General features: G+C 36.7%; 1 long non-coding RNA gene across 1 annotated transcript in view; it reads left to right on the forward strand.

Moving 5' to 3' along the window:
- The window catches only part of LOC121491477, a 252,610-nt gene extending 241,886 nt beyond the window's left edge, over positions 1 to 10,724 (forward strand). The window contains exon 3 of the long non-coding RNA XR_005987992.1: positions 10,609 to 10,724. This is a non-coding gene — a long non-coding RNA (uncharacterized LOC121491477). The remainder of the gene's footprint in view (positions 1 to 10,608) is intronic.
- Positions 10,725 to 24,776: the final 14,052 nt, after the last annotated feature.

The following is a 24,776-nucleotide window of genomic DNA, read 5'->3' on the forward strand; positions in this document are numbered from 1 at the left end:
GAGCCTCAAATGTAGACCTCAAGTTTTTACTGTGAATGTCAGTTTTCTGGGAAACTGGATTGCAGATTGGGAGAAAGAGAAGATATATCTGTGAAAATCATGAAGCCTTCTCAGCGCCCATATTGAAAACCACTGAACAATATGGCTTAAAAGTCCCTTCCGGCTCTACCAGTTGGTCATTCCACTGCAAGACAGATACAGAGAAGCAAGAAAACAGAATTGAAAATGAGTCCTTTTACAGCAAATTGAAATAACCTGGAATTGATTAGTATGACTGCACCATATCAGCACATAGTTTTGACCAGCTTAGTTTAAATAAGAAAAATCGTACTAAACATAACAAGGGATAACTTGTAGTAGCAGAAGGAAGAAGCTCTTGATAAAAAAGTGTTAATCAACAAGACAAGTCTTCAATCCTGGAAATCTTTAAAAACAATTTCAATCCTTAGGTGATTTAGGCATTTTCTGGATACAATGCTTTATTTGAGTCTTGAGTTAATGTCTCCATGGACTATTTAAGAATTGTCACCTGGTAAAGTAATTGCTTTCCTTTTTGGGGGGTGGGTGGTGAGAGGGAGAGAGAGAGAGAGAGAGATCTTAAGCAAGCTCCACGCCCTGAGTGGAGCCTGACGTGGGGCTCTATCTCACAACCCTGAGATCATAACCTGAGTCAAAAATCAAGAGTAGGACACTTACTATACTGAGCCACCCAGTTGCTCCAATAATTGTTTTCTTTATCACTTAAATAACTCAATATCTAGGCAAAATTACTTATTTAAGTTTTCATATTTTCAAGCTGTATATGCTGCTGGTATGCTTTTTGTAGATAATTTGCTTAAAGCATTAGCTGTTTTAACCAATAGGGCCATTTTTGGTAGTTATAGGAATGATTTATGAATGTTGATATTTAATGCAAATAAAGAATTTGCAGAATTAGAAATTGACATTCTTTTAAATCTGCATGTTTCATAATTTATGTTGTAATCGCCTTACTTTTTTGCAATATTGTATTGTAAAATATATATTTGTCCAAATAGCTTTTATTATCCCTAACATATTGCCAATATTTAGGCTAAAAATTAATCTATAATCAGCCTTAAACAGTCTCAAATTCTTCCAAGATGGCATAATGTGAAAAATAAAACACATATCCCTTTTTAAATTTTTTATTCTTGTTTTGTAAGTAATCTCTACCCCCAATGTGGGGCTCAAGCTCATGACCCCAACATTAAGAGTTGCATGCTTTACTAAATGAGCTAACCAGATGCCCCTAAAATGCACATTCTTAGCTAATTATGTCTTTAGCATAAAATGATTCAACAGTTCAGATTGGCCGGAAATTGATTTTAGGCTTGGGGAAAATATTTGTTTCCCTAATCCATTGGTGTTAGAATTGGATTCTAAACTATTCTAGAGATATTGAATATTAATACAATTTAACTACTGGAGATCTATTGCATCAGTGTGCTGAGCCACATTTTGAAGCCTCAATATAGTTTCAAAGGTCTCAATAACACTTTATTCTGTTAAATTCCTGACTAATTATAAGATAATAAATTTTCTTAATGTAAATTAATGATCAGAAATTCCTAAGCAGGAGGGAACATTGAGGTGTTAGCTTTCAGCCAGACATTTAGTTTGAGTGATTGTAACATCAAGTCATCCTAGAAAATCACACACTCAAAGTTTTAGATCCATAAGGAGTTGCTGTAGTTTAGACATTTGTTTCACCGTTTATGAATTTTTACTCTGAAATATATTCTATCTACCTAAATCTCTTAGGCTCCATTTCAGAATTAGATTTCTTGTTCAGTGAAGGAAGGGAAGAGAATGGGCATCCACATTATTTCCTCAACTTTTTATTTTGAAAAACTTTATGGCTTAAGAAAATGAACACATATATCCTTCATTCAATTGTAAACATTTACTACCTTTGCTTTCTTTCTCCTTGTGCTCCCCTAATCTCTCGCTCTTTATTTTATTCTAAGTTTCAATCATCATGACACTCACCCTTAACTACTTCAGTTTGTAATCCTTAGAACAAGTTATTCTCTTGCATAACTATGAAGCCAATCTCACACCTATAATATTACTTCAACAGCATCGCCTAGGGTGCTCTCTATATTCAACCGAAGAAATGTCTTTTAGGAATCTAAGATCCAGTCAAAGTTCTTCCATTATATTTGGTTGTTATGTGACTTTAATCTCTTAATCTGGAACATTTTGCTTGCTTTTTTCTTGTTTGTTTTTAATGTCATTGACTTTTTCTTGAAGAGTATTGATCTATTATTTTGTAGAATGTTCTTTGTTCTGAAACTAAACAAATTTTTCCTCAAAAAATGTTTTTCATTCATGATTAGAATCTGGCTAAATGTTTTTGGCAAAGTACTGCACAAATAATGTTGATATTTCTTATTGCATCTATGGACATCAGCTTGTCCCATAGCTGGTGATGTCAAGTTTGTACACTTGATTAAGGTTTTTAATGTAAGATATCTTTCCATTGTAAAATGTACTTTCCTCTTTGCATTTAATATGTAACTTGTAGGATGATAGGAGAAACAGTGAATTTTGGTGGTTTTGGCATCCAATTATGGTCCTCATCTGGGTCAGCTATTACTTTGATAATGGAAATGATGTTTTTCTGGTTTAGTCCTCATGCATTTATCAGCGATATTTCTGTGTGTACATAATCATTATGGCTGAAATTAAGGATAAAAATTAGCTTTTTTGGGGGAATCCCTGGGTGGCTCAGCAGTTTAGCATCTGCTTTCGGCCCAGGATGTGATCCTGGAGACCCGGGATCGAGTCCCACATCAGGCTCCCTTCATGGGGCCTGCTTCTCCCTCTGCCTGTGTCTCTGCCTCTCTCTCTCTCTGTGTCTTTCATGAATAAATAAATAAAATCTTTTAAAAAAATTAGCTTTGTTTTTTTGTTGGGAATAATCTATGAAGGTGGTCAGCTTTTGTGAGATGGCTTAGTTGGTCAGCACATGCTGCTAAGGAAGGTGGGGCCATGGCCTCAGTGTTCATATGGATCAATTACTCAGGCTCTGTTTCAAAGCCAGAGTATAATTTTTCTCTGCCAAATCAGGAATGTGTGCCAATGGCCACCTGGGAAACAAAGCATGCAATAAGGCAAGAGCTTTACAAATCAGTCTAATTAAAAACACAGGCTCAACTAATAGGTGGATTATCTTTTTATATGAAAGATGGCAATTCTTACTATAAAATGTCTATTTTTCTCAATTTACTTCCTTAGGTCCTATTTTACAAATATTTAAAGATTTTTGTGATTTGCTCTTCTATTTCTGCAGAAATAAGAACCAACTTCCCTAAATAATACTTCTACTGAAAACAATTAAAAATTATGTAAATATTTTTACAGTTAAAAATGATGTAAATGATGTCAAATATATTCTAGAAAAGACATTTGAAGACTAAAAAAAAAAAAAAAACAAGAAATAGAAGCCTATTATAAGAAATCTGTTCTCATGAAACCTCCAAAATTAAAGATCATTTTTGAAGACAATGCAAAAACAATCACAAAAACAAAAGAAAAATAACTTTTGAACAATCCAGATAAACATTGCTTGAATAAAATAATGATGGAAGTGTGTAATACTATATAAATTGGGAAAGGATCAATACTAATGCATTTTAAAGTTATAAGATCAATACTAATGCGTTTTAAAGTTTGGGGATGGTTTAACTTTAGACTTTGTTTAGTTAAGCAAGTGTGGAAAAATATTAAAGGTAATCATTAAATGAATAGAAATTTAAAACCAATATATGGGGAAAAGTACATTAATAAAAAAGGAATAAAAATTTAATAAAAAAGCAGGAAGACAGGAAAAAAGAAGTGAGACAAACATAAAAAAGAGATAGAGTAAAAATCTTTTCAACTATGTCAATAATTATAATAAATATAAGCGGATTTAACTCACCATTTGAATGACAGAGATTGCAAATTGATAAATCATTCAGATAAATGTCATTTACAAAAGATGCATCAAAAGTGTAAGGACACATAACAGTTGAAAGTGAAAAGATAGAGAAAGATTTATTAAGAAATTCCTAATGAAGGAAACCTACTGTACTATATTAATATCAGAAAAGGAAAAAAAGATTTTAAGCCAAAAAGCCTAATGCATACATAAAGTCACAGCACAATGAGAAAAATTTGGTTTCATTAGGAAAATATAACAATTCCAAATACGTGTGCAAGTATTAAAATAGTCTCAAAATATATGGCAACTGGCAAACTCACGGCCACCATAGTGAGAAATTCCCTACCTCTCCCTATAATTGGTAGGAACACCTGACAAAAAATTGAGCAAACTTTTCACAAGATTACAGCAGACAGGTGCAAACTTGATTTAATGAAAATATGTGGAATTCTGTGTCCAACATTAGAGAATATACATTCTTCTCAAGCTTTTATAAGTAGGTCATTTATAAAATTGGTTACACTGGGCAGTGGAGCAAGTTTCCATTAAATTTCAACGTTATTGTGCTGGCCAGAACCTCTGAACACAGTACAATTTAGTCAGAGTTTAAAAACAGAAAGAGAGATAATTTTCTTACTATTTGGAAATTAAAATAATTTTCTAAATTACTCAAAAATCAAGGAAAAATTCATAATGAATATTAAAAATAAGTAGTAAGAACTGAAAATAAAAATTCTTCATGGAAAACTTGCGGGAGGCTCAAAAGTACATTACTCAAAAGTAATGTTTTGAGAAAATTTTTTAGTCTTAAGTTCTTAGAGAAAAATAAAAGTTGAAAATTAATGAAGTATACAACTTAAGATATTAACAAATGAATAACAATATTAATTTTAAAAAGGAAGTGGGAGGAAGTAACAGACAAGAGCAAAAAAAAAAAAATCAATGAAACAGAAAATCAAGACACAATAGAAATAATCAAAGAATAAAATTGAAAACCAGAAAAATATTTGGCAAAATCAAAGAAGGTAAAAAAAACAAAGGGAAAGCACAAATAAGCAGCATATTAAATATTTTTAAAATAAATGAATAAGGACTAGAAAGTAGGAAATAATAGTAATTGTACATTGATTAAATTTTCCAGTTTAAAAAATATTACAGATTATATAAAAGCATCTTAGATACAGGCTGTTTATAAGATACACACCTGAAACATAAGGGCATGAAAAATTGGAAGTAAAAGTTTGAAAAAATGATACAAGAGGCTAATAGAAGGCTAAAGAAGCTATATTAATATCACACCAAATAAACTTTAAGACCTAAAGTTCAAATAATGTGTTAGAAGAGACATAAAAAATTACTCCTTAACCATGAGTTTCAAGTCACTAGGAAGTTATAATAGTTCAAAACTTCTACGAACTTAGGGACAAGGCCACCCCACCAAAACTACAAGTAGAATTTGTCAAATTTATCATCATAGTGGAGTATTTTAACACATATCTCACAATAATCGACAGCATATGTTGATAAAAAGACTCTGGAAAACTATTTGACAATATCTTGTCAATTTAAATACTTGTGTTAATCTCATATCCCAGATCTTTTGAGTAACCCAAAACTCCAACTGAACTGAAAATTAGTGTATCCATACAGTAAGACAAAATGCAAGATTGAGAATTAGTGAATTCTAGCTCTATCGGCCAACCTGCATGAATCAGAGTTTCAGAGCAAATAGATAATTTTCAGAAGAATTATGCCATTTGCATGAAGTTCAAATAATGCAAAACTAAATACTATATTGTCCAGTTACAGCCATATGTGATAAAACCACAAGGAGAAATATAGGATTAATAAACACAAGATTATTGGAAGCAAAGTTGTGAAGCACACAGAAGAGGGAGAGATCCCGTGGCAGTACACAGGAGCATCAGAATCGCCATGTTAATCATATAAACTATATCATATGACATAAAACAAATAAGATTGAACAAAGTAAAGTAGGACTTTCAGAATCCCCATATGATTTTGCCTGGAGAGGGTCTGGGAAGTTATGGAATAAAAAAAAATCAGATATGTTAATCAGAGAATGTCTCTTTTTCCAAGGATAATACAGACCCAGAAAATGTTAAAAAAAAAAAAAAAGTTTAAATATCTGTGGGCTTTTGCATTTTCTCTATGTTCTTAATGTCCTTTTTGTTTGCAGTAAAAATCAGACCTGTCATTATGGGTTTATCAGTACCAAATAGTAGGTGTTGATAACTTATTTTTTCCCTTCCTAAGCTCATATTTCTTCTTTCTTGTGTCATTCCAATCTTTGTAATTATGGCCCTACATTGCTTAAATAATCAACCATCAACTCCTCCTAACTTGAGCGACTAGGGTGGGATTTTTCAGCCCATGTATTTTCTGGGGCTAAGGATAAACTCTTTTACTTGTGACAATAGTCAGGCCTCAGAAGAGATGAAGTTGTATCTACTGGAAGTCCAAACAGTGAGTCTCCACTGGATGATTGATGAAGAGGATTTAGTGGGAAATTAGGCCTGAGGTATGGAGTCAAAAAAGTGGATGATGCATAGAAGTGTGTGTAGGGGTGAACTGAGGTGCTAGGAAAGTTCAGAGCAAGAGGGAGTAAAATAGGGAAGTGGGAACTAACTTGGATACATTTGGGGAACAAAAGGAAATGTGATAGGTTTTTATGAACTCCCTGTACTGTTCGGTGGATGTGAGCTGGCTTCATCATTCAGGAGTCAGAAAGGAATGCTCTATCTTCCTGCTTCATTTTTTAAAATATTGTTTTTGCTTTAGATTATTCCATCAAAGTCTACTTGTCTCTTGTCTCTTATTTACTGACTTACATACACATAATATTTCACTTCTAGTTCTTAATAGAAAATTGAGCTTCATCAATAAAAGTGTCACTATTGCAGAGGGTGGTCAGTAGTATGTAAATGGATAGTTTTGGCAGACTGCAAATAAAACCCTAATCATCGATCATCCTGCAAAGAGGGAAAAAATAAATTTAGTTCCAAAGGAGCATTTTAATCATAAAGCAGTGAGTAAGGGTTGCATATGAATTAAAGAACCATGACATTAGTTTGATTATCTTTGGATTTCCTGATAGCAATCATTTCAACTCTAATATATATATCTTTAATGTTTTTTAATCACATGCTTATTGATTCTCAGCTCTCAAGTCAAGGAAAGATATCAAAAAACAAGTCACCATTTTTTAAAAAAAGATTTTATTTATTTCTTTAATTAAGAGAGAGAGTGAGAGTGAGAGAGCACAAGCAGGGGCAACAGCAGAGGGAGAGGGAGAAGCAGGCTCACTGCTCAGCAGGGAGCTGGATGCAGATCTCTATCCCAGGATCCTGGGATCATGCCTGGAGCTGAAGGCAAACGCTTAACCAACTGAACCACCAGGTGCCCCAACAGATCACCTTTTAAAATTAATAAACAAAATAGGGTATACATACTTGCCCAACTCAGAGATGTGTAGAACTACTTTGGCCATATTCTTTTCCCTGCAAAAAAAAAGTCAGGGATAACCTGCGAGGGCCTAAGAATTTTTGGTCAAATGATTAACTTCAGGGAGTTTAAAGACTCATACAAATAAGTATCTTACTCAAACAATTACTAAGTATCATTTAGGTTAACAGAAAAATAAGTTACATCTGTTTTCTTCATTTCACAGTTAAAATCTAATGCCAGTTGGATCAATAAGTCTAATAGCAATATTCTGACTGAATCAGAGTATGGTGTGAAAACTATGAAGGAAATTAATTGCTGCTGTCTAAAAATGCTGTAGGCAAGGATCTACTGCCTTTCCTTTGCCCGGCAACTCTTCTTTGCTCCTGACCTTGCATTAGGAGACATTTAGTACTATAAAAACAAATGGAGAAAAGTGTGTTACAGCAAGAAAATGGAAAACCACCCATCATGAGATCCTCATCTTCATGGCAGTTTGCATGCTTGTCAGTATCAGGAGTCAGCTCAGATTTGAAGAGTTCATGAAGGCTTGGTTAGCTCTCAAGAGATGTAAACATTGATTATGACGAAGTTTGACCTCTAGAGAACTTTAAAAATTGTTTAATATGCACATTTTCCTTAATGAAGCCCAATTTAAGCAAGCAAACAATAACAAAATAAGCACACCAAATTTTGAAACTGCTGTGTAATAGTGAGATACATGAGGCTTATCCAGACTCATGTGAATTTAGTTTAACTAGATGCTGAAATGGATTATGAGTAAACTAGAATTTTAAAGGACAATGACTATATAATCAATCTCATAAATATAATAAGGTTATATTTACTTTGCCTCCTCACAGAGATCATTGTCACCCAATGCTTATGGAATAAATCCTTACGTTCTTTAGATCCTTAATAACGAACCTCTCCTTGCACGTGGAAGGAAAAAAAATGAGGTCTTTTAGGTTCATCTATACTGTTCACCTATTGTGGCCTATCCTCATACTCTATACTCCTATTTTGAACATGCTCTATCCATCTGTCCACAACCGATTTGAAGAATAATGTCTTTTGTTTTAGAAGTGAGCTGGTTGACAAACTTAATGCCTCATTATCAATTGTTGGAGGAGGTTGTCCAGAGGAATGTGCTGTCAATTTGCCAGGATGTGAGAGCATTACTACTGTAAGTTTGTGGAAACTGAGGCTCAGTGTGGCCGAGGTGAAGCTGGCGAGTGGTGGGTGTCAGTGTAGGGCGGAGGCGGGTGCATGGAATGAGAAGAGGCCAGAAGAGAAGACAGTGGCTAGGCAAAAGGACCTCGAGCCTTGGTACAGGACTGACAGTTTGTTGACGCAGGGGATGGGACCCCGTCCGGCTCCGCAGCTTAGTGCACCCCCCACCCCGCTGCCTCAGGCACGCCCACCCCCCAGACCTGAAGGAAGTGGAGGAAGTGGAAGTGGAAACAGGCAGCCGCAGCGGAGGCTGGGGCCAGCCACACTGAGACGGCTCCTGGCATCCGAGCAGCTAGTCCTTTCTGGTCTGTGGGGAGGGCCTTCAGCACCATCAAGACTTAAACTGATGATATCTGCTGTCCTTGTCTGTTAAAAAGGAGACACTTTGCAACTTTTTATCACTGTATCTGCTTAAGACCCCACCTGTATTCAGGAGGGGAACATGGAGCAGGAAGCGATGGCTCCAGGGTTGGCCACCTGGTCACAGGACAGGGGGACCTTCGAGGAAGTGGTGGTGGACTTATCCCAGGAGGGGTGGACATTGCTGACCTCTACTCAGAAAATCCTGTACAAAGATGTGACGCTGGAGATCTTTAGAAACCTGGCCTCAGTGAGGTCTCACCTCTTAAAGCCCAAACGTGTTCACCCTGGAGGAACAGGAAGCACTGAGGGCCCCAGAGAGATTTCTCCAAGACATCTGTGAAGACCAGAAGTCTCAACCTTGAACCAAAGAGACCACTGCAAACCAGAATGAAATTTGGGGAAAACCATCTACTGTCAGGAAAAAAGCGCAGTTTTCTATGGGGAAGAATCCCTGAGTGCAATGAAAGTGAGAAGACCTTCAGTTACTACATATTCTTTAATTATCAGGCACCTACTCAACCTGGGGAGGAACCCCACGTATAAAATCCATGTGGAAAAGCAATCTGAAGCAATTCTAACCATTTTATGCCCCAGAGAAATTATACAGGACAGAAATGCAGTGAATTTAAAGAATGGGGCCAAATGTTTAGTAATCCTTCATCCTCTGGATCCATGTGCTGAGCCCATGCTGGTGAGAAACCCTACAAAATTTTATATATTTATTTTTGCCTGACTGGGGCAAGACCTTTTAAAAAACTACTAGGAGCTAAGTCAGGACAGGGTTGGGGGAGAGGGCCAGAACCCCCTACCCCCGAAAAGTCGAAGTCTCTGAAGGCCATCAGCTCCATGATGATGACAGGCCACACGTCCCAGGTAGGCTTAGTGTGAGGGCCTTCCCTGGGAACTAGTGGAAGCTGCTGACGTTGGTGTGGTCCAACAGAGTGGACAGGGCAGGCAGTGCAGCCGACAGAGCATCCCAACTCGGCTGTCCTGAAGGGGTGCATCCTTGGCATCTCTCTCCCTGGACCCTAAACAGGGGAGTGATCTCATATCTGAGTTTGAAAAGATCACATTAAAAATAGGTGTTGTTATTTTTACTATCCTCTTCAAATGTTAGCACTAGGAAGGCCTTGGAGATGTGGTCTGACACCACCTATAGGCATAGAGTTTTATGTTTTATTTGAAAAGAATCTCTGAGGGAGATTTCTTTCTCTCTGTCTCTCTTTGACACACACACACCCTTTGGAGATATTTCTGATGTACCCCCTTAGGGGTGGCTAAATGATCCCTAAGAAACCATCACTGTATTTTCTACATCTTACTTTCACATCACCCGCATAAAGAATTACCTTGTTTTTTGAACCATGCTGTTGCAACTTGGCTTTAAAAAAGTCCAAAATGAGAGGTTTACCCAAATTCCACAGCAGTCCACATGGATCTGTAGTAAGAAATTGAACCTCTATTAAATAGATCCTATTTGAGCAATGTTCTAAATATATAAATAAGAAAAGTTCTATTGCACATAGATCAAGTGAACAAACGCCAAAGAATGTGTTGTTTTACCTCATGTCTGTTTCTCCTGTTTTTGAACTTCTTAGGTTGGGACTCTTCAGGCTTGCCTTCTGCAAATAGTTGGGTAGACAAACCTTATTGCAGACATGGAAAAACTGTGCAGAAAACCCTTTGATTCTGAGAATCTCCAATATGAAGAAATACTTTTGAAGGTTAGTGTTTGAACACATTTTAGTCCTTTGCCTAAGTCAGCTAATGTCTGCCAAGTGCCTGTGCCCTTGGTGCTGCTCTGGACACTGGGAATACAAAAATGAGTAAGACGTGGGCATCATAATTGGTTCGTAAAGTCCAGTTTTCTTGCTGTTTCAGTTGTTGGAGGTAAATTTTGCATTAGAAAATTCATGTGAGAAGTTAAATGTAAGGCCATTTTCTTTTTATTGTCGATAATATTTGACATAAAATATATTGGTTTTAGGTGTACGATGTAATGATTTTATATTTGTATGTATTGCAAAATGATCACAATAATTCTAGTTAACATCCAATCATCTTAATTATCAAGGCAGCAGGCAATAAAGCTGGTTCTGCTGCACAACCTTCTCCTTCTCTGACATTGAGGAGGAAGTCACCTTAAGTGGGTCTTTCCCCTACAGAGGGAAAAGTGGTGATCGAGGGGGAGGCCTGCCTCATTTCATGTTTCGCACACCCTGTTGGTCTAGGATTGGGCTCCACAAACTTTAGTGCCATTCGAGTAATTGGGTATTGACTAGACTAAGCAAGATTAAAGAAAGGGGTTCAAGATCTTTTTTTTTTTTTTCCCTTTGAAATTCAGTCTTAAACACCAGGCTGAGCCACCCTTTAGATCCCTTAGAGTAGATGGAAGTCCTCACTTCTCTTGAACCTTGGCATACTTGTTGGCTGATAACAGGCATCTTTGGAGAGCCACTTTCTGCCTGTGGTAGAACTGCTGCTAATGTTAGGCCTCACAAATAGGCACCTAACTGGGAGTCAGTGGAGCTCCAGAAGTCTGCTTCTTCCTTATTTGTCCTCTGGCAGTTCATCTCAAGACCCTGCCTGTGATGTAAAGTAGCTCTATAGTTCTAAAATTTTCAGTGCCCAGTTTTCCTGAGCTTGACCTGAGTTTTAAAGCTGTAGCAGGATAGGATGGGTTGCCTGGAAGAAAGTTAATGCAGTTCTCCCACTGGAGTGGTTTGTTACAAGAGAAATTTCTGTATGGAGTGAGTGGCTAGACCAGAGGGTCATCAGAGTTCAATTTCTAAGTCAGCAGTTCTTCATGATCATTGTTTGGGTTGTTAAAAGCAGATAATGCCTATCCAGCCTTAAAGGCTTTTGTTGTGACCAAGCTTGTATCTCTCTAGTATATTTATAATTGGCCTATAAGAGGTTTATCTTTGGAATGGGGACAGGGGTACAAGGAGAGGACCATCATAACATTTGAAAAATATTTTCCCCCTACCCTCCTCACTGCAACAGTGATCTCAGTCACTTGTATTTTATACCTTTTTGACTGCTCCTTGCTTAAGTGTTATCACCATGTAGCTAGTTAGAAGAGCAGAATTTGTTTGCAATAGTGAGAAAGAGGTCTTGGAAATAATACTGTTTCTATTACAAGTATAAATTGTTAAAAGTTATAAGCTGCTAAACAGTACTGAATTTTGCTGTTTTGTTGAAAATGTGATCAAAGAAGCAATCCTTACTCATCATCTTTTCTTCTTATGGTCTCCTGGGGTTCAGCATAGCAGATTATCAGAATCTTGATTATGTTTTGAGCTGTGTACAAACAAATCTTCTTGTTGTTTCCTCAGGTGATTGAGAGGGCCAATAACAATTTATGAATTGCCAGCCAAAATCAGAGGGTAAATAGTTGAAAATTAACAAGAAAAAAGGGAAAGCTGATGATGTATGAGATCTCTGGAACCGAAGCACTTATGTAGCAGATTTTAATGATATTAAGTATTATATAATTAAAATGTCCAGAAACTGCTTCTAGGTTTCAGCTTCAGTGCTAAAAATTCATATGCAAAGCATTTATCAAAAAATTATTGTGTCCTAGCTCTTCCACATATATTATTATGGTCACTATAGCACTCAGAGGTGAGATCAAATTATATTTTACAGATAAAGTAACTGAGGCTTAGAGAGGTAAGAAACCGAAATCTTTATATTTAGAGGCAGGAGCTCACCCCACTCTGCCTTTACTGCAAAGCTCAGGCTCTTTTGAGGATGTTAAGCAACCTGTCTTTCAGTAAGCACAATTCTCTTCACATCAAATGGATGCTGCAATTTTTCTAAGAATATTAGAGGCTTCCTGAAAGTCTCTTGAGAATATGACTGTTGGGTAGTGAAATGATGCTAAAGACAAAGGGAAGAGTACTAGCAAGAGGCTGGTTCAATTCTAAGTATTCCAGATTGGGGGTGTACATGGACAGTATAATACCTTTAGCTTTCTTTCCTGCTTCTTAAAATATCACAGATGTTTTGGGTCAGTTTTATTTTCTTTTTAAATTTTAATTCGAGTATAGTAAAGAATGTTGTATTAGTTGCAGATGTACAATACAGTGATTGAACAATTCTATACATTACTTACTGCTCATAATGGTAAGTACAGTCTGAATTCCTTCACCCATTACACTCCTGTCCTACCTACCTCCACTCTGGCAACCATCAGTTTGTTCTTTAGAGTTAAGAGTCTGCTTTTTGGTTTGTTTCTCTTTTTTCTCTTTGTTTGTTTTGTTTCTTTAATTCCACATGAGTAAAATCACATGGTATTTGTCTTTCTCTGACTATTTCACTTAGCATTATACCCTCTAGATCCATCCATGTTCTTGCAAATGGCAAAATTTCATTCTTTTTAATGGCTGCATAATATTCCATTGTGTACATCTACCACCTCTTCTATATCAATTTATCTATGGATGGACACTTGGGCTGTGTCATAATTTGGCTATTGTATATAACGCTATACAGTAAGCATAGGGGTAGGGGTGCATATATCTCTTTGAATTAGTGCTTTTGTATTATTTGGGTAAATACCCAGTAGTGGAATTACTGGATCCTGTGGTAATTCTATTTTTAATTTTTTGAGGAATGTCCATACTGTTTTCTACAGTGGCTATGCCAATTTGCATTCTTACTGACAACGCACAAGAAAGCACCACAGATTTTTAGGTAGAACAAATAAAATTACCCAAACCAAATTAAGTATAAGTATATTGGTTCAGATTATGTTATTAAAGTTCTATTCAAACATTTTATGATGTGTTTTGCTCATTGTGGTATATTCTGCTAAATGAGCTTCTTTCCTGTCTGTTTCTTAGCTATCTGGTGAGTAACAGAATTTGGCATTTTGTTTTCCAAATTGTATACTTGGCCTGGTGGTAAGGGTGGTCATTGTGATGGTGAAATGTGTATGTATGTGTGTGTGGGAATGGTTAAGATTATAGCATATTTCCTGAAACTTAAAGCGTTGATACTATATATAAGTAGACTTTATAGCCACTTCTGTAATTTGAGAGGCATTGGAAATGTATGGAAAAGAATTTTCTTTCTTTTAAATTTAGACTACAATACTTGTAGAGAATTGTTATTACTAATCTTTCTCCCATGATGGGAGTTGTGGGTAGCTGTGGACCAAAAAGTTTGGTACAGTGGAACACACTAAATTAAATATTGCTGAGTCAAAAGCCAGGAGAGGCGTGGAAACATTGGGGTTAGTTTCAAGTTCCATATAAAATCGGGAGCCACGAAATCTGTGACCCCTGACCAACCACTAATTTGACTTCTATCTTATAGAAACCTTGCTACAAAACTAATAGGGACAAGGGTATAGTGAAGAAAGGAAGAAGGGTTCAAGGCTCTCACATCTAAGATAATTCTTTAATACTTAACTATTTTTTGATGGAGCTTACTTAACTGTTTTTATATCCCTCTGGCCTGTTGGAACCCAGTTCTGAGTGAGTCTGGGTTGGAGACTTACTAATGCTAAGATTAAACTTTTTGCTAAACTTATTGATGCTAAGATTAAACTGCTTTTTTATCAGAGCCATTTCTGAAACTTATAGACTTACTATAGTGTTTCAGAATGTTTTCAAAAGAATACCCTTTGAAAGTGCAGCACATCTGGCCCTTAGATTACCCTTCCTGAGAGGGATTCTCAGCATTTTTATAAGGAAGAGTATTCTTTTCTCAAATCTTGAGTCATCTGAATGTAGGGGAAACAGAGAAAATGAAGACAAAGTATTGTTACCTGGGAGTTAGGCTATGTAATAGAGGACACCCTTGGTTGTGTCCTTCTTGCTGGGAATCTTTTCAAGCCTTAGGCACACTCAGATTTGGAGGAGAGAAAGCATGACCTTGGAAACTGGTTGTGGAAACAAATAGGCCACAGCCAGGTTCTAATCTGTTAAATTAAGCCATTGATACGAATTCATGAATTACTGAGCAGCCATTTAATGCGCAGAACATGAACATAGGGTGGAGGCTAGAAGTCAGTCCTTGCTGGACACTAAGCCAGAATATCTTTCCAGGCTCATAAAACCTTGAGCACTTGTCTCTGAGCACTTGATTAATTTATGAAGCTCAAACTTAGAAAAAAAAAATCTTGATTTTGAATTCTTGTAGCTCAACTTGGTAAGGTACAAATTTGAAGTTTTACTTTGCTCTAATTATTTCCCTCAACTCTTGATTTCAACTTTTATTATCAAATAGCATCCCAAATGACATGTTGGGCAGTATGTGAGGTTTCCCAGTCACTTCTAGCTTAAAAAATCTTTTTTGGTTTAGAATTCTAATCTCCTCTCTAACTTAAATCTTGTAGCTCTGGATGACCTAGAGCGAGAAGGGTTATATTACCCCTGGGGCTCTTCATCACTGTCTTCCTCCTTTTTCTAGCTCCTCTTACACAGTAATACTGGTAAGTGGGGAGGAGAAAGATACTAGTATATTTTCCTTAACTTGCCCCTGTGTGGCATCTTCATTGTTACCAGTAAGTCTGGACAATACTGCCGAGTCACTGATGGCCTTTGTGTGATAAGAGTCCAAAGGCTGTCTCTCTGGAAGTGCACATGTATTTGGGATGACCCTTTGTGGAAGTGTGTGTGAAAAGCATGGTATTTCCTTACCACACAGTTGTCTTTGGTTGAAATATGGTTCTGGTTTGGACTCGACCTCTTTGAATGCTCCTGTCCTGGCAGCCAGCCTTGCTGGGTCTGGTATTGGGAGGACAGCTTAAGCCTAGCTTCTCTGCTGTGTCCATATGATCCTGAAGGAAGAAATACTTTTTGCCACTCCAAACAGAGGATATGTAGGTCCTCCACAGGTTCCTCCTTTCTCTGACCTGATTTCTCTTGCCACTTTTCTTCCCCTAGTTCTGAAGGCACGGTGGAGAAGATCTCAAGGTTTTCTGCATAAGCAGATGTCCTCTGGGGAATGAGATCATGGTCTCTTCCCAAATTGCCCCCTTTTCTCTGAATGATTTCCTGGAGCTTCCTCCTTCACTGGGAAAGTCTATATTTTGCTTAGGTTTCTGAACCACCGTCTAGCCAATAACTCAGGACTCCCACATTTCTTCCTTCTGTCCATTTCAGTTTATAAGCTAAAAGGAGTGCTTGAGCTGAGGATTTGGAGGGGGCTGGACTGATGAATTAGGAGTATTGGGGCAAGTTTGTCTGTTTCCTAATGAGCTGTGACATGGATTTCTGACTCTTGATGATGGCCATTCCATTTGAAATGTGACATACTTGGGGGCACCTGGGTGGTTCAGTCAATTAAGGGTCTAGTTCTTAATTTCAGCTCAGCCCATGACCTTCGGGTTGTGGAATTGAGCCCTGAGATTCTCCCTCTACATACCCACTTTCTCTCCTTTCCTCCTCTCTTACAATAAATAAACCCATAAAATAAAATAGAATATGATATACTCTATGTCTATTAATTCTCAGTTTTGGATTTTAGGTACTATTAAAGGGTAACAGAAAATGTCCCACTCAACCTCCAGTTATCCTGTCTTTGTTCCCTGCACAATTTTGCATATCATTGGTGTTTCCAGAACCTCCCCTCAAGGCTTCAAGTACAGGAAAAAGGACACAGTTGAAGCATCGGTATTAATAAGAGGACTGTAAAACTTATCATGTAAAAGACAACACTTTTGAGGGTGAAAGGGATACACTAGGCCAAACTGGATACTAGGACAATGTGTGTTAATAAGGCCTGCCCTTGGAAAATGGGAATTTTTGGTCATGCAAGCTACTGACCCCTTGAATGTGTTGGTTCTTTCTGCCATGTCTTTACATAGTTGTGTTGGTATTAGAACACGGGATAGCAGGTCCGTCCTGGTCTTCAGAAGGAGTCAGATTGCGCAGGTGTTTATGGCTGGTGAAGGGCATGCTCTTTGGGGTGTTTTCTCCGTCTCCACAGGAGGTTAATAATAGAAAGGATGAAGTTGTAAGAGTGTAGCATACATCGCTTTAGTTATGTAAACTCAACTCTGCAAACACTTTTATTTTTTTCTGCAAATACTTTTGATGCACCTTCTAGGTGCTAAGCTCTTTAGATTATAAAGATGGTTTATGCATGGGCCCTGCCCTAAGGAGTTTATGATCCAATGTTGGGGGAGACGTGAACAAATAGCTACAGCTTAATAGGACAATAGTAAGAGTCTTAAAGAAAGGAGCAAGGCAGAGTTTCTGAGGTTTTTGTCCCAAATCTGGTAAACGGTAAGTTTTTTGGAAAGAGGCACTTTTGTAGAATTTTGTAATAATATAATGATTTCTTTCAGATGTTGACCCAAATTATAGAACAGGAAGTTATCCCATAATGGAATGACATTTCACAAACCGTGCTAATGTGAAGACTTAGATTTCAAATCCCTTTGTGTGTATAAACAAGGGTCAGAAATTTTGTTTGGAGCCATCTTTTCATGTCATTAATAGTAAATTTGAATAATGCATAAAGATTATCTCTAGAGAGAGAACAATACAACATTGTTCAGGTAGCCAGCTTGTGAAAAAGTTATTTTGTTAGGCTCTCAAAATATTAAAAGAATTAAAAAAATCTTTCTTTTCAAAATCTAAACTCAACAGAAACTTGCAACAATATCAGGAAAGGTGTTCAATAGTAAGTTGATCTAATTTAAAAATAAAACACATCAAAACATAAAAAAACAAGCACTTGCAATTCATATACCTTAATAGATAATTAAGGTATAGATAATAGATAAAGATAGATAAAGTTCATTAGAAATTTTGATTGCAAGAAAGTCAGGTTGATTTTTTTGCTAAATGCTCAAGAACATTTTGATGAAGGTTGAGATAAATTTTTAAATAAATTCTTGGTTGCATAACCAAGACAAGCAGCAGCTATACCCAAACAGACTTGGAAATAAAAGGTTTATAATTTTGATGAAAAGTAGATGAGTGGCTAGAAAGCAGTAGTAACTGTGAAGAGCTAGTCAGTGAAGTCATTGTCAAAAATATACAGTAAATGTATTTTGTTTCATAATGTAACTGAACAGTAATGCCTCAATGTCTGAATATTATTTAAGCCTATTTATGCAGATAAATATGTTTTGCTTTCTTCTTTTATATTAAAAAATAGAGCTTCCATTTGTCTACTGTTATATATTTTTTGACCAATATCTTGTGTACATGATCTACTTATTCAGATAGGTAGTGGAGTAGAAGGAATTTGAAACTAGTTTCTAGCCTAGTTTCTTCCTATATATAACAGTAAGCTGAACATCCTAGCATGAGTCACTTTACCTTTCTGTCACCCACTTTTCAAGACACAAATGTGCTTGTCTTGGCTGAAAGCTCTCGGCTTTGCAAAAAAGCATTTCACAACCATTTTTCCATGTATTTTAAATATTTCAGCTATCTAAACATAATATTATTATTTTATTCCCAGTGAGGAATCAATGCAGAGAGGTTAAGACACTGCCATAAGCTACCCAATTAGAAAGGTATGAACAAAGACCAGAAGTCTTCGGGTTCCCATGCATTGGCCTATTCCCACTCCACCATGCATTTCCACCTAATGTTGGAGGTTAGGGAAGAATTATTGAAGAAATCCCTATAGTGAACAATAGTATTCTATATCCATATACAATAAATAGCTTATGCATTGGTTGTCTATATACTAGGGCATCTAATCTTTCCAAAAATCCCATAGGCAGGCGTTGCTCTAAATTATTTTATAGATTAGGAAATTAAGCTCAGATAACTGAAGTGACTTGGACAAATTGTCATAGAATGAGTGATAAAAAGTGAACTTGAATTCTGTGTTTCCATATCCTTAAGCATTACAAGTTATTGTCCATTACAAATCAGCTGCCTCTGATTCAGTCTTGGGTCTCAGCTGCCTCTTTTAAGAAATAGCCACTTCTTGATGCTAACCTTAGCAGTCATGTACAGAGAGACACTATTCACAACTCTATTCTTACTATTTTCACCCAGCCCAACACTTCACCATTTTTTCATTAAATTTAATTCCTATTATTGCAGAATTTTGGATTAGAAATTAAAAAAAATTTAGATTATAGAGTACCTTTAGATGATTGTCAATGAATCTGACTCTACCTGGGAAGCCCAGGCAAACCAGCCCTAAAATAGTTTCTTCTTCAGTTAACATACTTCTGCTGACATTAGCTCAAATTGTTACTTTTCTTAATGTGTCTATGTTTACAACATGCGATCAGATTTTTACTTTTTCTTTCTCCATATGTTTATAATGGCATAAAAAAAATCTCTTAAGTAGAGCTTATAAGATGTCAGATTCCATCACAGTGTGTTCCAGGGATAAAATATACAGAGTCTCCTCCCAATGCCCGGCATTGTGCTATGAGTTTAAATTTTTATTTACTTATTTATTTATTTATGATAGTCGCACAGAGATTGAGAGAGAGAGAGAGAGAGGCAGAGACACAGGCAGAGGGAGAAGCAGGCTCCATGCACCGGGAGCCTGACGTGGGATTCGATCCCGGGTCTCCAGGATCGCGCCCTGGGCCAAAGGCAGGCGCCAAACCACTGCGCCACCCAGGGATCCCTGTGCTATAAGTTTAGAAGGAAATAGGGACACCTGGGTGGCTCAGCAGTTGAGTGTCTGCCTTCAGCTCAGGGCGTGATCTCAGGGATCGAGTTCCGCATCAGGATCTCTTTGAGGAGCCTGCTTTTCCCTCTGTCTATGTCTCTGCCATTCTCTCTGTGTCTCTCATGAATAAAGAAAATCTTAAAAAAACAAGAATTTGAGAGGAAATAGAGTAAGACAAGGTCTCTGTCTTTGGGTCCTAGAGAGAGAGAGAGAAAGAGAGAGACATATGAACATGACTACATGACTATTCAACTACTAGAGTGGAGCTGCTTATGAAAATCCAGGGCAGGAGGAGGGAGAGGTGATATGTGAACAGGATGTGGGAGTTAAGTAGAAACTAGATAAGCAGACAAAAAGGAGAACATCAGGATTAAGACCACTCTAAACTTGAATATTTTCTGAAAAAAAAAAAAAACGAAACAACAATACTGTATCAGTACAGCCATAGAATAATAATTGTATATTTGAAATTCAAAAATAGTAATTGTGAAGAAATATTTGTACTGCATTTTTCATGTATATTTGGTTTTATTTTAATTGCAAAAGTTAAATGCTCTTGGCATAAACATTCATAGATTTCAGAAGAATATAAAGGGACAAAGCACTTCTCCTTTCTCCACTCACACACGCGCACACACAACTTCTTCCCATGAACCATTATGTATCCTTCTGAACTTTTCTTTAATGTACATGCAATTATATGGCTATTTTCTTACCTTAATTATCTTTAAAAATATTCATAAAAGTTAGTTGTCATGTTTAAAAAAGTTCTGATGAGTCTTTCAAATATGTACTAGCAGTAAATACAAAGAATGACATTAGGGATTACTTAGTCTAGCCTTGTCACTTTGCTATGACAGACAGTGAGGTCCTGAGGGATTAAATGTTGGTGCATATCATCCTTGCAGTTGATGACACAACACATTCTCTGTCTCTTGCCATCCAGGCCTGAGATTTGATAATTTCTTCACTTAATGGATTCAGGTTTTCTCAACCAACTATTGAATCAAAAACCAAAACAAAGCATTCTATAAGCCTTCGAAAGTATCATTAAGAATTTTCAAACATGCAGATAATGAAAGCAATATACTGGTGGTCTCAAATTTATGTCTATTCCTTAAATTCTATTTTTTTAAAAAACTGTATCTTCCCTTTTTGAGGCTGGTATAAGTCTCTCTGAAATGTAATGGTTTCTCTAAATGTTGCTATTCTTAGCTGTACTAAAATAATGAAATCACTCACCAAATTTGTGACAGAGATTATTCCCATTAGAAATGGAGGGGAATAGCAAGTGTGTTATTGAGTAATTAAGGAATTGATGACTCAGTAAAACTGATCATTGGAATCCCTGGAATGAATATTTCTAAGTTTTACCCACCATTAGAGTAATATGCCCAAGAAACAATTTAGACTGTTCTCATTAATTCTGTTTTCAATTTGAATAACAAGTAATTCTTAAAATGACCTCCTCAGGTGAGGAGAAGTTTGTAGTTGCAAGAACATCATTAGCAATTTTTTCCCTTTAGGAAAAATAAGATTTGCATATATTGAAGTTAACTAATTTCTTAAACATCTGTCCTGCTTCAGAGGCAAACAGCAAAACTAAATTTCTTATTTTTATGTAGCTTTATAAAAAAAAACCATAGAGCATAGAACAATGGATTTTTTTCACTGAAAGGAAAATAATTTATATGAGCATAAAATACCAAGGTGGATTGTGGAGTGTTGGTAAAATGGCCTTACCTTGAGCACTAATTTCTTTCTCTGGCTTAGTCTCATCTATGAGATGTGACATTCTACACTGAGGTCATTGTAAACTCATTCCAATTCTCAACTAAAAAGAAGAAACTTATTCTAATGGTGGTGACCATGACCTTCACCATACGTGGAACCTCATTTTTGCTGTTTATTCCCTTCAAAAAATGCAATGTGTTTATTCCTTGGAAAAGGAATCCACAATCTGCAGAAACTATAGCTCCCAATGAACCTCTCAAAATTAAGCGATTAAAGCCCTTTAAAGAGCTGCAGAGGTCCAAGGTGCTACCAGATGACAAATTGTCACTTCTTTCAAGTACTTTATCCCTCTAGTGGAATATTTCAGCATAGACTACCATGGAAACTGGTGTATGGACATGCTTCTGCTACAACATGTAGCTCTGTTTAGAGTTCATATTTTTGAACTATCAATGAACAATTCTGATCTGCTTTAAATGTGATGCAGCAGTATCTACATGTACAAAAAAAGTTTCATATTGATTTTCTTGTAAATTTTGAGTTTTACATATCAAGGCTTTTCTGGTCTCGAGTTCTTTGATGTTGCCTGAATGTTTTCCTTGAAATGTATAAAGTTTCTGAATTTGGATTGTCTTCTGTATTAAAATGCCATTTGTGCAAGTTCACTTAAAAAAAAAAAAACCTACCAGACTATAAAACGCTTATCATTCCAGCAGGTGTCAAAAAGGATGTATTTGGTGTCTGTGAGCCTGAGGAAGTACAGCATTTTTGCCTAGTGTTAGGTCTCATGCTTTATTTTTATTACATTGGCTTCCCTGTAGCATGGTTTCATTTCAGCTAATCCTCTTTCTTTTAGGATCTGCACCTATGCTAATTGTCATGGCTAATTAGCTTTACAGCAAAAGCAGGCAGACCAACGAAAGAAATGCCCTTTCAAAGAAATGCTTTTTAAAAAAAATTTTTAAAGATTTTAAAATTTTTGCTTATTCATGAGAGACAGAGAGAGAGAGAGAGAGAGAATGAGAGAGAGAGAGAGAGAGAGAGAGAGAGGCAGAGACACAGGCAGAGGGAGAAACGGCTCCATGCAGGAAGCCTGATGTGGGACTCGATCCCGGGACTCCAGGATCAGGCCCCGGGCTGAAGGTGGTGCTAAACTGCTGAGCCACCCAGGGTGCCAAAGAAATGCTTTTCGATGATGTATTTTACTATATAGTAATGTGGTTGACAAGTAAAACAATCTGACAAACATTGAGTGTTTAGTCTAGAAGCATCACATATCTTGACATTCCTCTGTATATCAAACATTTTGTATGTTTGACAGGCCAGGTTTTGATTCTTTAGCATTTAATGTTGTTAGAAAATACCCATATCAGATGAATTAACATTAGAAGTAACTCCTGTTTTAATAAGTCTGATTAAATAATAAGATTTAATAAGTAAGAGTTGATTTAAATAAACAATATTTACTGTACAGGTTCATCCTCTAAAAGAGACCATTTTGGAATGGACAAAGACTTCTCTCCTTTACCCTCTATGATGAGGGGAGGAAACGCTCTAAGAATAATAAATTACATGTAGGCAGCCTAGAGTCTTTGGGATGACAGCCTCACAAACTGGATTAAGTTGGTATTGTCCTTAATACTGAGTCACTGTATATGCATGAAAACTTCAGTTGTCTAAGATACTAGGAGTGAAAACTAATAGGAGATCTCCCCAACCTGTGGACTCCCAGAGCCAGGGCATGGAAATTGTTAGAGCACCAGAGCAGAGGCCTGAGTTGCAAGTTGTCTTCGAGTACAGCAGCTGCTGTTGCAATTACTAACTCCATGACCATCAGTTACTCTGTAGAGTACCAATTCTATGCCAGGCATTGTAAATATATCATGTCTTTTAATCCTTGAAGAGTCTATTTTGAAAAAGAGGAAACTGAGTTTCAGGAAGATTAAGTGACTATCTTAAAGCCACAGAGCTAGTAAAGGAACAGAAAACCAAAGTATCTCTGTCTCTATAATTTATCATCTCTTCAGCCAGGTTATATCAGGCTTATTCGATTGGAGGAGGGGAAATGGGACATTAGCAAGAAACTTTTCCATAGCATGGGCTTGAAAACCTCTTACTGTGTTTCCTGAAGTGTTTTTCTTCCAGAAAAAATATGTTAAATAATGCTTCTTAAACAGCAATGATACATCTGACTCACTTTAATGAAAGAAACATAATAGAAAGTGAATTTTCTTCTTTTAAACTCAGGTATTTCAATAGCTGAGTTTTCTAAAAGTGATTGCTATGCTGGTCTAAAAAAAGAAAGAATCATGTCAACAGTGCATTTTCTGAAAAAGGTCATTATAAACAGTGTACAAAATCACATGTGGTATGTCTGAAGTGATTTTTTTGTGTTCAGCCTGAAAAGGCTTCTTGCAAAGACAAGCAGTATCTGAAGTGACATATCCCTAAATGTGTCCTCCCAGTTACCACATGTAACTAGTGTTGTGGGACCTTGGTTCCTTACCAGGGTTTAATGCAGGTTAGTGCCAGGCCACATTTGGAATAGATCTGCTTTGTGGCAGTTTCAGAGAAGGTGCCTTTGGTGTTCCGTTTTCTAAGGCTGATGTTCTTGACCACAAGATGGTCATTTTTGGCATACTGTGCTCATCTGGCAGGTTTCCCGTGAGGACCATTTTGCATAGACTCTGCACATCCCCCTCAGTGCCTCTGCCTCCAGCATAATCTTCTTGTATCTTTAATAAGGTGCCATTTACTTTCAGCCAAATGAAACTTCCTAGTGGAAGAGAATTAAAAGGGATTAGAACATCACAAAGAATTTTGGGAGCTGTGAGGAATATTCCATGTTATCATCTGGGTAAAAAAAGTATAGGAGGAAGAATATGCCAGTTTATCAAAAGGACCCAGAAGCTTTAGGATATGAATTATCAATTCAGTATAGAAATTCAAGACCCTACTTAAGTGGCTATAGTGGAATGATATGGAATGGTCAAGAGGATCACTTCTGCCTATACCTATGCTAATGCTGTCCACTCAGCTGTAAGCTTCTTATTGTCAGGGGCATATCTTCTCAGATGTAGCTCCCCATTTTCTAGCACGGTGACTGACACATATTGGGAACTAAAGAAGTTTTTGTTGAAAGAATAATAGAACCCTAGTTTGGAATTTAGACCCTTGGGTGATCAGAACAATAGTCCCACTTGCGAAACTACTTAGTCTCTTAGTAAGTTACAGATAGATGCTATCTTATAAATGGTTAATTTAACTTTTTAAATGAATATCTGGGTTTTGCTTCATTTTAGAACTATATATATATATATATATATATATATATTTTAGCCTTCAGTTCTTTTGAAGACTTTCAGTATGACCTTGAGGAATTTTGAGAGAGAAAAAGACAATACTGCTTAACTGCTAT

This window comes from Vulpes lagopus, chromosome 5 (genome assembly GCF_018345385.1).
Source record: "Vulpes lagopus strain Blue_001 chromosome 5, ASM1834538v1, whole genome shotgun sequence".
NCBI classification, from domain to species: Eukaryota; Metazoa; Chordata; class Mammalia; order Carnivora; family Canidae; genus Vulpes; species Vulpes lagopus.